The sequence below is a fragment of the Malaclemys terrapin genome, chromosome 1, assembly GCF_027887155.1.
Source record: "Malaclemys terrapin pileata isolate rMalTer1 chromosome 1, rMalTer1.hap1, whole genome shotgun sequence".
Lineage (NCBI taxonomy): Eukaryota > Metazoa > Chordata > Testudines > Emydidae > Malaclemys > Malaclemys terrapin.
This window is the reverse complement of record NC_071505.1, coordinates 284418266-284433438: the sequence shown is the minus strand read 5'-3', so window position 1 is coordinate 284433438 and position 15173 is coordinate 284418266.

Genomic DNA, 15173 nt, shown 5'->3' with positions numbered 1-15173 from the left:
AATTCAGAAGTGATTTGTAAGGTGGTGTAAGTTCGACTTCTTTACAGTCCCTTATAGTCAGGCTTAATTACACACACTGTGATGATATGTAAGGCAGTTTAAATAAGTGTAATTTGCATCCTGAGGAACCAAAGGAAGCTTAAGCAGCCCTTCTTCCCTACTTTAACTTGTGACATATGCTATAAATGTGGCAGCAAGGATTTGCTTTAGTGACTGGGACAACACATCATGCAGATGATCTGCTGTTCCTTCTGTTGGGAGTAGGAATCTCAGGTATTGATTAGTCAATAATATCACCCTAATCATGCCCAATCAACATAACAGCTGTAGCAGAAATTGTCAGTGTGACAAGGACACTTACATTATCCTTGCTGTGCTCTAAATCTATTAAAATGGATATGGTGGAAGATGTCTTTGGACGAGGAAAACCTCAAATACCTACTGCAAGGACTTCTGTTAGGAATAGAAATGCTGCATCATATTAAGTTCAAGAAACTATCCAGAGATTCAATTTTTTTTTTGGCATAAGCAACAGCAGGTATTATGAATCCTGCTAGGCTTTATCCAGGGTGAAACTGAGTGACAGAGTCAGAAATTGATTCTGCGTGAATGCTGATTTTATCCTCAGAAGGGTCAACTCCAGCACTGCACTACTACATGCCTCTCCTTCACAGATTCCACTTGTTGTTGCAACTGAATGAACCCCTTTCTTTCAACAAAAAGATGAGTGGCATATATTTTATAGTCCCACTGCATTTAGAACCAGATGGTGCTTGGGCTTACTTAACCTCACTGAGGTACTTGCTGTTTCTTCTTTATCAGCCAGATTTTGATTGTTTTCTTGCTCACCATGGTACTGGGCTTTAAAATCAATAGTAGGTTACACAGAACTATATGTCTACTTCATGATAACATGTGGTGTTTATGTTTTATATGTATCTGGGGCAGTAGGTAGTCCTGCAACTGTTTAGAATATATGAAGCATAATTCAAATACATGCATATGAAATTTAAAATAAAAGCTCTAGTACTGACAAGTAATTCCCTGACTTTATTGTTCCTGTAAACAAGCATATCTAAATTTAGAATAATCAACAGAGCCAAAGGCTGACAAAGTGCTAACATTACTCTTTGAATTGGAAATTACCTATTACCATCAGTCTCAATTGAGACTAGTAGTGGAACAATTCCAAACCTGTTTATTTTCAAGAAGTGTGAGTATTTGTAATTCTTCTCTTATCCTCAGTGACCTTATCATGTTTTTGTAACTGGTGAGACACATTAGCTACATGTGGCAGAAGAATTGGATGTGGTAGTCACTTTTGGGTTAGTGGTAGGCCACAAAAATATCCATTGACCAGAACTTTACACTTTAAGATCCATTATGGAGATTGTTGATCATGATCACTTAGCTCTAGTACCTGAGGTAGTAAAAGATTCATCCAGATTTCTGCATAAATCTAGGAAAACCTATTTTGTAGGGGGAACTTCAAGCTTTGTCTGTAGGAGATGGAAAGTTTTAATAAAGCCTGCTTCCGGTTCTGAGGCATCAACAAAGAACATTTGTTTTATTTACCTGTCAGTGAGGCTTCAGCAATCGAAGTTCCTTCATTTTTCTCCTGCTTTATCCCGTTCACTCAAGATCCCATGTTGCGGCATCCATTCTTTTTTTCAATTGGGAAGCTGGTTCAGGCTGTATAACTTTCAAAACAATTGCTATTGTGCAAGGTAGAATAATTTTTTCTGCTACAGTATTCACCTTTGCTCTGTTGTGTGATTTATAGATACACCAAATCAGATGCCTAAAAGGCATTGGTGTTGATATTGCCAACTTGAGTAATTGAACCTAGTTGTTGTTTTTTTCTTCCCACAGCTACAAAGCTACAAGTTTCATCTGAAAAAAATCCTCAAGTTTATCTTTCAGTGATGGATGTTTGGTTTCTAAATGTTGCAACAAGAACAAAGGTGCCATACTCTCAGCAGCCTGCACGTCAGAACAAACTACATACTTTCATTTTGAATCAATGGTTGTAAAATCATACATTTTATCTATGTTATTGTATTTCTTCCCTTTTTTCTTTGTTTCTGAGCCACCATAGGGACAATTTGCTACTGTCCTTATAGAATAATCAATCTTTCTGAATCGCCCCTTGGCCAGAACTGAGCTCCAAAGAGTAACCAGCATGTGCAGAGTGGTCTGGGTAAGGCTCAGCAGTGACCTGCATATACATATCCAGTGGTCCAGTTCCGTAACACATTATGTCATGGTCTGTACGCATGCATGCTTGTAATTCATGTTAAACATGGTAAATGGAGCATGTATCCTTTTGTATAAAGTAAATCCAGGCACATACAGAGGTACAGCTTTAATACAGTTTTATTAGCCTAGCAGAGACGCTCTAGCAGCCTGATGCCTGAATTAATCTACCGTGCTCCGCTGGTGGGGTCAGTTTGCAACATTATTGTGGTCTTAAAGCGACACTGCATTACAGGGCTGGTGTTTATTTTGTTTTCATTTATAATTTTTTGTTGCAGAATTATCATTTTTGCATGACCACCTAGAGGTGTCAATCCACAGTTTGGATAACCCTATTACAGATTATTAAAGTAGATTTGATTTGCTTCAGTGGTAGCTATGACTAATATTCTTCAGCCAGAAGCAGGCCTTTGTCAAATCTAACAATGTTTTGTGGTGAAGAATGTCTAAGAGCAACTGTTTCAAGACAGGAAAAGTGACTGCTCACTGGAGTAATTCAATTTGATGAGTCAGCGGATGTCACTGGAGCTGTGCAGCTTCTAGTGTTTGTGAGATATGAGTCTAATAGTTCTGTTGAAGATTTGCTCTTTTGTAAAGATGGGTGAAGATGCACAACAGGAAAATGCTAATTCAAAACTTTTTGGGAAGCAATCAACTATTTCCATATTTAGTGGGTGTAGGATGATGCAGGGTGCATTGATAGTGCCAAGGTCAAATAAGGTTACCATCCTGGTCACTCCAATCAGGAAAGCTGCACCTAATGACTTGGCTTCACATTCTCATGCAATTCACCACATATCTGCTACTGAGATAATAACTGAAAACCTGCATCAAGAAACTGCTAAAGCTGTGAACTTCATTGAAGGCTGCCCAATGGGTTCATGACTTTTTACATTGGTCTGTGATTATGCTATGGGTTCCTTTCACCAGTAACTTATCTTTCACAATGAGGTGAGGTGTCTCTCATCAAGTAAAGTGTTAACTTAATTCGTTAGGATAGGAGGAGTGTATGTTCTCCTGAATGATCAGCAATCGCCCCTTGCTGATGGTGGCTTCAGTACTTCATTTTGTGTGGTGTGCCTAGTTTATCTTGCTGACATCTCTGAGCATCTCAATGAGCTGAACTTTTCTCTCCAGAGGCAAAATATTAATGTTCTTTTCACACATGACTGGGTAGCAACGTTAATCAGAAAACTTGGAAATTGATCTTTCTCGGGCATAAAGAGGAATTTCCTCTTCTTTAAGATTTTGAGGAGTTGGTTGGGAATCATCACAAACTCATAAGTCAGCAACTGATGCACCTTCAGACCCAGTTGCAGGACTATTTTCTTGATAACCCACAGGGAGGAAATAGATGAAACACACATCCCTTCATCCCAGTTGCAGTTGACTCTGCAGCACTGAACGAGTCATTATAAGACAAAGTAATAGACCTTTCCTGTGTCAATATCCCGTGGCTGACTTTCTCTTAGATATCTTTCTCTTAGGTATCAGGGGGTAGCCGTGTTAGTCTGCATCCGTAAAAAATAACAAAGAGTCCCATGGCACCTTATAGACTAACAGACGTATTGGAGCATAAGATTTCGTGGGTGAATACATCTGACAAAGTGAGTATTCACCCACGAAAGCTTATGCTCCAATATGTCTGTTAGTCTATAAAGTGCCACAGGACTCTTTGTTGCTTTTCTCTTAGACAGGAACTCAGCAGATTTTGACTGTCTCTGAAAGAGTTCCCAAGAAGTTCTCATCTGATTGTCATCTTTGTATCTCTGTGAGCCTCTCTTTTACCCTAGCGGCGATACAACTAAAACATCTCAATCATCTCTTGATTGACAATGACCTAAGATTACTGTGTATTTCCTCAAATTCACCTTTATGTGGAATATCTTGTAGCAGTAGGATAGACTTATCCATTACATTGAATTGTTAGTACATACTAAAGTTTTGTCCCTCTGAGATGCTATATTAAAAGGAAGAGAACTAGTTAAACTAATACAGTCAACACTGTTACAAAATTGCAATAAACCTTGTACAAAGTATGTCATGTTGTTGCCCTGGATTTGAGGGGTATATATACCCCATAATGTAATCAAGCTAATTGCAACCATATTATGTGCATTCCGCCACTCTGAAGTAATGAAGTAGAATATCACACAGTTAAGGATTAATTTGGAGACAGACGCAAGGTCAAATCTAGCTGGCAGTTTCTGCTAATTAGAATGGGAGGAGGGGATAAACATGTAAACAACTGAGTCTGAAAACCTTGGTGGTTGAGAAACCTTGAGTCTAGAGGCCTCTGATATTAAAAGTTTATTGAAAGTTAGAAAAGTGATGATATATTAGGGGTCATTATGACCTGTGTCTTTTGTAGAAGTTAGCTATAAAAGGTTAGCCAATAGAGTGTACTTTGGAGCAGTCCTCTGAAGCCATCTTGAGAGGCGTTTTTCCTGGCACCCTTTCTCTCCACAACTGGCCGCTGCAAACCTGCTGTTAATTACTCAATACCATTCCAGATATTAGGTAAATATCTGGGATGCTCTAAACCTATTGCTTATGTTTGTGTGTGCTTAAATCTAACAAACTGCATTGTTAGACAAGAGCCTGCGTACTTGCATGAATCTTATCAGATGGAAGTGCTGAGTTCCTGTTGATTTATTCCTTATGCTGCCTGGAGTGAAATAGTTAAGTTGCCCCTGTTGGGGGTTCTAAAAACCCCTGGTAACAATGTAAGGTATCAATGGAAAAGTTACAAACTGCTAAGTATTATTATCCTGTTTAAATCCATGTATAGGGGGAGGGATAGCTCAGGGGTTTGAGCATTGGCCTGCTAAACCCAGGATTGAGCGTTCAATCCTTGAGGGAGCCATTTAGGAATCTGGGGCAAAAATCTGTCTGGGGATTGGTCCTGCTTTGAGCAGCGGGTTGGACTAGATCAGTGGTTCCCAAACTTTAACAACCTGTGGACTCCTTTCACTAAAATGTCAAATCTCGCGAACCCCCTCCTAAAAATGAATGTTTCTGGGGATTTTCTCCTTTACCTGAGTATGAAATATAAAAGTAGTGATCTGGGAAATATAAAATTTGTTTTTATGACGTACTTATTACACACTATTTATTATGAATTATTATTGATAATTACAGTATTTTTATTACATTATGAAAACAGCAACACTCTTCCAAGTTCTCACTTTTGCAGCTTGTATCACTTTGAATAAGCCTGTTCTAGGACAAGACTCCTACGTTTCATCAAGCAGTATCAGATGTGAAACAGCATGAAGGTATTTAAGAAGCCAACTCAGAGTTCCTCCTACACAAGCATTCAGGTCTTGAGCAGTTCAGACAAACAACGCACGTTACAACAAAGCTTAAACTTGTTCTTCATAATAATTTTAAAAACAATACTAGCTGCCTATTTAATTTAAAAAACAGCAAAAAATATCCACCTCCTTTTCCATTTTTTATAAGGAGTCTTGAAGTTTAAATCTCCTCAATGTGATAGATATGCTTGTTTTGATCTGCTTAGCTCTTGGAAGTCCAAGGCTCCAGGCTGCTGGCCCCCTGCTGTCTGGGGTCCCTAGGGACAGCTCTGTCCGCAATTAGGGAATTTTTTCCCGAGAACCCCCTGTAACATTTTGCGAACCTCCAGGGGTTCACGAACCCCAGTTTGGGAACCACTGGACTAGATGACCTCCTGAGGTCCCTTCCAACCCTGATATTCTATGATTCTACCATTGCAGGACCTAACCAGATCAGCTACAACATCACCGGCTCGTTCACCTGCACGTCCACCAATGTTATATATGCCATCATATGCCAGCAATGCCCCTCTGCTATGTACATTGGCCAAACTGGACAGTCACTATGCAAGAGGATAAATGGACACAAGTCAGATATCAGAAATGGCAATACACAAAAACCTGTAGGAGAACACTTCAACCTCCCTGGCCACACAATAGCAGATGCAAAGGTAGCCATCTTATAGCAAAAAAACTTCAGGACCAGACTCCAAAGAGAAACTGCTGAGCTCCAGTTCATTTGCAAATTTGACACCATCAGATCAGGATTAAACAAAGACTGTGAATGGCTATCCAACTACAGAAGCAGTTTCTCCTCCCTTGGTGTTCACACCTCAACTGCTAGCAGAGCACCTCACCCTCCCTGATTGAACTAACCTCGTTATCTCCACACTGATTTATACCTGCCTCTGGAGATTTCCATTACTTGCATCTGAAGAAGTGAGGTTCTTATCCACGAAAGCTTATGCTCCCAATACTTCTGTTAGTCTCAAAGGTGCCACAGGACCCTCTGTTGCTTTTTATGAGTCTATATGAAGTTATGAAAGTTGGCTATGTTTTTGTATCTCAAATATATTTTCTTCTTGGGTGACACCCCAAGATCGATTTGCATCAAGGCTAGCCAGCCTGTTTGATGGTCCATTAAGGACAATTGGCTTGCCCAGTGAGCCCCTCATGGAGACATTTCAGAGAGCACTGATTCAGCAAGGTAAAGGTGTGTGATAAGAACATGTGATCTATCTTTCCATGCACTTGGGCTGAAAGTATAAAAGGAGACTGTGACATCACCTCTTTGTCTTCATTCCTGCTCCAGATATCTGGACATGATTTTTAACAAAGAAGAGCTTTGAACAATGAACTAATGACCCCCAATGTAACTGATGAACCAGAGAGACTTATTACAAAATAGCAGATTTAACATCACTGCTATTATCCTGACCTGCAAATTCTGAAATAAGTTGTAATGTATATGAGTCCTTTAACCAATTAATAATGCTTTCATTTTCTTTTTATATGAATAAACCTTTAGTTTTTAGTTACTAAAGGATTGGCTACAAGCATGATTGTTGGGTAAGATCTGAACTATATATTGACCTGGGGAAGTGGCTTGATCCTTTGGGATTAGAAGAACCCTATATGAGATTAATCTGTTTTTCAGTAACCTCTCACAAAGACCAGATGTCTGGGTGGTGATAGGGGGTGGATTGCTCAAGGGGACTGTATTTTGTCTTTCTGATAACCAGTATGTTGATACAGGAGCTCACTTTTGCTACTGATTTGGTGAACTCTAATGTTAGAAACACAACCAGCTTGGGGGGGGGGGTAACTACCCTGTTTTTTATCAGTCTGTCCTGAATTTGTCATTCTCAGCTGTGACCCACACTAGACATGGTCAGACCCTCTATAAAATTTGTTTTTCAAAACTTCACTGTTTGTTGTTATTCATGGTATGGTTATAGTCACAATGACTTGAGGCTAGGATTCAATGTTGATAGATTCATGGCCATAAAGGACCATTCAGATCTAGTCTGACACTTAGAATCATAGAATCATAGAATATCAGGGTTGGAAGGGACCTCAGGAGGTCATCTAGCCCAACCCCCTGCTCAAAGCAGGACCTAATCCCAATTAAATCATCCCAGCCAGGGCTTTGTCAAGCCTGACCTTAAAAACCTCTAAGGAAGAAGATTCCACCACCTCCCTAGGTAACCCGTTCCAGTGCTTCACCATCCTCCTAGTGAAAAAGTTTTTCCTAATATCCTACCTAAACCTCCCCCTCTGCAACTTGAGACCATTACTCCTTGTTCTGTCGTTTGGTACCACTGAGAACAGTCTAGATCCATCCTCTTTGGAACCCCCTTTCAGGTAGTTGAAAGCAGCTATCAAATCCTTCCTCATTCTTCTCTTCTGCAGACTAAAGAATCCCAGTTCCCTCAGCCTCTCCTCATAAGTCATGTGCTCCAGCCCCCTAATCATTTTTGTTGCCCTCCACTGGACTCTTCCCAATTTTTCCACATCCTTCTTGTAGTGTGGGGCCCAAAACTGGACACAGTACTCCAGGTGAGGCCTCACCAATGTCGAATAGAGGGGAATGATCACGTCCCTCGATCTGCTGGCAATGCTCTTACTTATACAGCCCAAAATGCCGTTAGCCTTCTTGGCAACAAGGGCACACTGTTGACTCATATCCAGCTTCTCGTCCACTGTAACCCCTAGGTCCTTTTCTGCAGAACTGCTGCCTAGCCACTCGGTCCCTAGTCTGTAACAGTGAATGGGATTCTTCCGTCCTAAGTGCAGGACTCTGCACTTGTCCTTGTTGAACCCCATCAGGTTTCTTTTGGCCCAATCCTCTAATTTGTCTAGGTCCCTCTGTATCCTATCCCTACCCTCCAGCGTATCTACCACTCCTCCCAGTTTAATGTCATCTGCAAGCTTGCTGAGAGTGCAATCCACGCCATCCTCCAGATCATTAATGACTTGCTGAGAGTGCAGTCCACTTCCTTCATAACACAGGCCACAGGACTTCCCTGAATTAATTTCCGTTTGACCTAGGGCATGTATTTTTAAAAAAATCCAATCTTAGTTTTAAAAATAAATAAATTTTAAAATGTGTAGGGAGAGGGTGTAATGAAACATTTCTTAGTTTGGGGGCAGGAAGCAGGACACCAGCTCCTAAACCAGGGATCACAACCTTTGGCCCGAGGCCCGCCAGGATAAGTACCCTGGCGGCCGGGTCAGTTTGTTTACCTGCCACATCCACAGGTTCGGCCGATCATGGCTCCCACTGGCCACTGTTCGCCGCGCCGCTTCCCGCAGCCCTCATTGGCCTGGAACGGCGAACCGCAGCCAGTGGGAGCCGCGATCAGCCAAACCGCACGCAGTGGGAGCCGTTATCGGCCGAACCTGTGGATGCGGCAGGTAAACAAACCGTCCCGGCCCGACAAGGTGCTTACCTTGGCGAGCCGTGTGCCAAAGGTTGCCGATCACTGTCCTAAACTTTGGGATGTCTTGTTCTGCAGTGGTCACTGTCAACTTACTCTTCCCCAGGAGCTAACTGTGCATTAACAATTCAGTCTGTGGCAGTCTGGAGAGTAAGAATCTGGGACAAAGAATTAAACTGTAGCCTCCTGCATGGCCACGTGCAACACGGCTACTGGTTTGCCAGGCTATGTCAACTGATCACATGCATTTGCCAGGTAGCTTACATGTAATCAAGTATGGAAGGATTATGAGATGTAAAATTCATATAGGCAAGGATAAATTAGTGTTGGAACGCTTAATAAGTAATTTTGAGTGCATTTCATATCAGCAAATAAACCAAAAATTCTGTTTTGGATGACAGTTTTGAGCCAGCCAAGACCATTTTTTCTCAATCATCTTGATTCTCAAAAGCAAAAACACCAAGGACTCTTGGGGTGCCACAAAAGGCTTAATAATCTTTAACAAATGTGACCAAAAAAGCTATTCTAACTTCCCATTTTTTTGTCCTTACAATAGATCTAATAGTCTCCCAGAAGACAAATATCCTTGTCAAGACCTTTCTTGCTCAACTAAGTTTTGCTTTAGTGCCACCTGGCCTCTTAAATCTAGTTTCGGCAGAATACTTTGAATATTCATACACAGTATACATAACCCTCTGAAGGGCCAATTCTGTATCTTATGATTCCTACTGAGCAGGGAAGGAGTTTAGAAAGGGCTTGAATTGCCTTTCACATCATTGTATTGTCATGTTGAAAGACTACTTAATATGTAAACACAATCCGTAGTATTCTGAACACAGTCTGCAGCATTATTTTTCCAGATTACACGCGTAGGTGTTCAATGCATTTCATCTTCTCATTTTAAAGAGACTGTAATTCCAGATCTGCTTACTGTAGTCTCATCCCTGACTCAAAGCATATCAAAATGCAAATAAGCACATAAGTCTTGAGCAGAAGCAAATGCAACAGAAACTCATCTGCAAATTACCAACATTTCAAAATCAGTCAAATATACAATATGCTTCAATGTACTTACATCACAGCAAGTTCTAGTCTCTTTGACCTCTGCAGGTGCAGTGGTCTCCAGAGTTTTTACACAGCCACATTCATGGCTATATTCTCATCTTGATACATGGGAAGTTATCAAGCATATATGAAGTCCTGGTGGGGATGCTGTGAGTGTTGGGGTACATCAGACTCTTTGATACTTGGTGCCTTATAGCACCAGAAGCTCAGAAACAAGTGCTGTCGAATTTGCAAATTCCATGCCCTAAGGTCTAGCACATGATGACTTCCCAATAAGATCTCACCTGCATGTTTAATAGGAAATGGTACTTTCCTCAGGCTGACAAAAAGGAAAGCGTGCAAACACTGTGCAGAATCTTAGTTCAGCTATCATTGTGGGTGCTCAGGACCTTTTAATATGTTTCAAGTGGGGCACCCAGAATTTGAGACACCAATATTAGAGGCTTCTTTAAAACCATTTATCCTGGGAGTTTTTTCCAAGGACTTCAACAGGAGCAAGGCTAGGCACCAAATGCTATTGAAATGGAGGAATGACTGCTAAAATGGAGAAAAAATGCTAATCATCCTTTATATGAATTTCTCACGTTCATGCAGAAACATATTTAACTTTGTCTGTCCCCTGAAAGAGACAAGTCATGTTTCAGTATGAGTCTGTGCTGGGCTTCATAGACATCATCCAGAAAATGAAAGGGAGGGCCTTCATTCCCTTAATCTGATTAGGAAAAGGAGCGCAGCTACTTGCTGTGAGTGTGGGGGATGAAATAATAACAGGACTGGGCCAGGTGCAGGCAATTAATAAATCACCCTAGAAAAGAGTGTTTCTGTGAGGAGCAAGGAGCCTGCCGTCACTGGCCACAGGAGTAAAGGAGAAGAGTGGCGCTGAGGAAATACTGATGATCTGAGTGATAGTGTGGACTTACTTTTGGGATTTGGATGAAGAAAAACACCACTTTGGACTTTGCTTAAGGAAAGCTATTTTCCATTCATAGTCTGCTCTTAAAGGGCCAGGAGATTCTCTTGTTCTTGAGGTGTTCTGCAATAAACCATACCACATTAGTACCTAAGCCATACATTAGTATATATTTTAATTTTGGTTCACACTGGCATGCAACTCAGTCTTATAACCTCTCATCAAAAACAAGGCAAGTCATCCATAGTTTCCAGCGGGGCATAATGACTCCCATTTCAGCAGAGCTGAATGGGGATTTTTCCTGGCTGTAGTCTGTAGATAGATCTTGTATATGAAAACACTACTGTTTTAAATGAATTATGTTCATCTTGAACACCACCATTAGTACGACTTGCTGTGGGGGAGGCTTCAAGGGCCTAAATCACATGCAGTGATGAATGATTGCAAGGTGGAATTTTTAAAACATGCCCTCAATTTTTAGAATGATGCATCCAGAATATTAAATAAACTGCTGTGGTTCTCCTGGTGCTGTGGCCCAGGACCAGCTCTCTGTACATGTGGTGACTCCTGAATTTTGCAGGGGCACTAGTATCTACATGCAGTCATAGAGGAAAAGGAAAAATGGAAAGGATTCAATTGCTCAGTATGAGCAGTAGCTGTTTTATAAGATACGTGATAATGTACTTATTAGAGAGCAGAAATTAGCCCTCAGACAGCTAATTTCATATTTCTTTTTAATCTCAACCATTTCTGGTAAAATTCTTGTGATGGTTAAAATGCACACACAGATACATTTTACAAGTGTGGATTGATTTGTACATACAAGTCCTATAATGTCATAGGAATATCACAACCAGACTCATGACCAGGACTTTGAGGTAACCATAGAAAAGACAGCTCCCAGAGACGCCTCAAATTTTATGCTGAGCCCAGTGCTTGGTGTGACAGGGCTTTAGGAATGCCATTGCAGTGCAGACGTTAAAACACATAGTTACATATTTTTCTGTGGAGTATTGAAATATCCTAAGTCTTAGTGGATCGTGAGAGAACTTTGACATTTTTTTACAAGCAATAATCAAGATTCTTCTCTGTTATATCCATCTAGCTCTATTGACCTCACTGGTCATGGGTGCATCTAAGAGCACTTTGCCTGGCAAGTTTAGTTCATGTGACTTAGCACTACTGTGTAGCATATTTAAGAATGACAAAAATCTTTCCCCTGAAAGTTAAGGGTTTGATTTTCAGTAGATGTGGAGGTGAACACTTGCATCATATTAAGCCTCTGTATTCCTTATTTGCAGATGCATGTCATAGAACAGCCTTCTCTTCCCCTGGAGCATTCTGCTGCGACAAGCTGCCTCATGACAGACAGGACACATGTGCCCTGCCTCAGTTTCCCTCTTTCAGAGTTGCAGAGATAGTCCAAGTATAAACATAGTCCTTGTGGGATTTATTTATTACAAAGGAAAACCCCAGGCACATTACAAGTCCAAACACTGTAATCCAAGCCATATATCAAATAGAGCTCCAGCTTCCCTCACCACAGACTTGCTCTCCAGCACAACACTGGCATCCCTCCTCACACCCTGGCTGGCCCATTGGCTACAGCTGTCCAATGCCAAGAGTCAGCAGGCATCTTCCTCTGCTGCTCCCAGTCCTCAGCCCTTTTCAGCCTCCCAGCACTGGCTTTGGCTCCTGAAAGTCAACAGGCTAGACCACTGCTGGCTTCCTGTTAATTCTATCCTCTTTCCAGGGAAAGCCTGCAGAGAGATTGTTTCTCTCTTTATCTTTTCTTGAAGACTTAGTCCAGTCTCCTGAATCTGGCTCCCTAACTCACCAGGTCTCTCTTTTCTGGTCTTTTATAGCCCCCGTGGTGCTCCCCGTGCCCTGTTAATTGACTGAAACAGGAGCATATATTCTGGCACAAGGGAGCTGGAGCTATTTCTTTTATAGGGGCCAGCCACCCAGTGACAATGCACCACTGGAGAAACAGGCACAAAGCCCAGCTTTCTATGCACACAGGGCAAGACAAGACACCTCTCATATAGGCACATATCTAGAAGTGCATTTACATGTAAACCTGTGTGTAGGTGTGTACTTAGAAACTTACTGAAAGTCAGGCTCTATCCCTTTGGCAGTACTTGACTGCGATCACATCAATCCATATCACAGCTACATATAAAAATAATGAATTAAACCACATAGTTTATAAGAGTAAATTTGGCAAAACCCCTTGGTCATGAGGAAAGAAAGCACTAAGTAGAGCCAACTTTACTCTGACAAGTAACAAAATAATTACATTAATGGTACTGTTCAACAAACTAAATTGAAACATGCTGATTTTGTGAATGTTGAAATGTTTTGATCAGAATGAAATAGTGCAACATTTTTGCACTAAATTTGCTGGAATCTTTCATTCATTTTTCTACAACATCCTTACTTCTTCCTTCTCCTTTCACCCAGTAATTCACAAACACCTTGATCCTGCACTCACTGAAGTCAATGGCAAAACTCCCATTGGCTTTAATGATATAGGACTGGGATCAAAGAGCTTTTCAGTGTGGTAGTGGGAGCATTTCTGATGTAAATAATCTCACCAATATTTATTTGCCCTAATACTTGCCTTTACTGGGACTAGTCACATATATAAAGTTAATCACATGCATAAGTGTTTGCAGGATTAGGGCACAAGAAATTGGTTGATATATGTGTGTATAACTAGTAATAAATGCAGCTAATGCTTCCATAAGTAGGCAGCACTATGTTTTGAGATACTATCAAACTTTGGCCTCACTTGCGTTTTTTCTTGTCATTCGAAGGAATTTATTTTGGTGGTTTAAGTTTGCCTGTGTGTTGCATTGACTTTCCATGTTATATCTAAATATCTTTAGCAAGTTGTTTAACATTCATGATATTAGATGCTCCCCTTGATTAATTATAAATATTATATAATAACATTGTTGATGAATAATCATGAATTCCTATCCATAAATGAAATATCACATACTTTATTAAGTGGGGCAGTAATGTTGGCAGTACTGTACTTGGTGTCTTCCTGAGTTTTTTACTGATGATGTGAAAATATTTGTATATGTACCAATATCATTATTTTTTTTTAAATCACTTTAAAGTCTATTATTACAATTTTATTCAATCATTGGAAAGAGGAAAATTGTACAAAGAGAAAGTATATGCCCTTGGCAGATAACATAGACCTGAAAATAAATGGGTTTGGAGAAATAAAACAGAAAGAGGGATCATTAGGAAACCAGCAAGCTGTTGAAAGAACAGTCAGTCAGACAGTGTCATAAAGATTTGAAATGCTGCAGTGTTGGTTTTTTTTTATGGCAGTCCTCATTCAGAAAGGTCATGGCAGTATGGAGGATGAAGGGTTATCCTTTATGATCGCTGGTAATTTTAAATGGTGTAAACAAATAAATCCTGAGGATGAGGAAATGTTTATTAGCCTTCAAAGCCTTTGCAAGCATTGAGTTAAGTTATTGGAGTGTTGTGGGTGTCACAGGGGGTGATTGAGAAGTTCAGTACCTGTAACTATCCCCGCTATATTTTAATACCTCTGACAACTGGTCATACAAAGTCTATCTGATAATAAAACGCATAATTCTAAAATCAAAATATTATGCTATAAAATAGCTCCCAAATAAATAGACACAATGGCTAAGAGCTGTGAGAGTACAAAATGGAAAATACACCCAGCCACAAAAAGCAAGAGAGTGATAAAGATGCTGAATGGAAAAGTGGACTTAGGCAGGTTTGCAGGTTGATTTAATAATGTTAGGTTAATCCTATTTCTTTAACTTCCCTGAGTCTTTCATGGTTGAACAATGACCACACGTAATATTGATAGTAGTGTCTCTCAAAAGGATAAGTAACTCCTATTATAAAAATAATAGGTCATGTTTTCAAAGGGCCTCTGTCTGGTCTCTATTTTGAACACTGGCTGATGAGATGTGACACAGCTGATGAGATGTTAACATCTCTGTGCTCAGGGGATAGAATTTACTCCAGTTCAATCAGGATCTTAAGCACCTGCCTAACTTTAAGCAAAAGGTGAGTGAGATAATATCTTCTATTGGATCAACTTCTGTTGGTGAAAGGGATGAGCTTTTGATCTTACACCGAGCTCCTTTTCAGGTCTGGGAAGTGTATTCAGGCCTGGTCTACACTTCAAAGTTAGGTTGATGC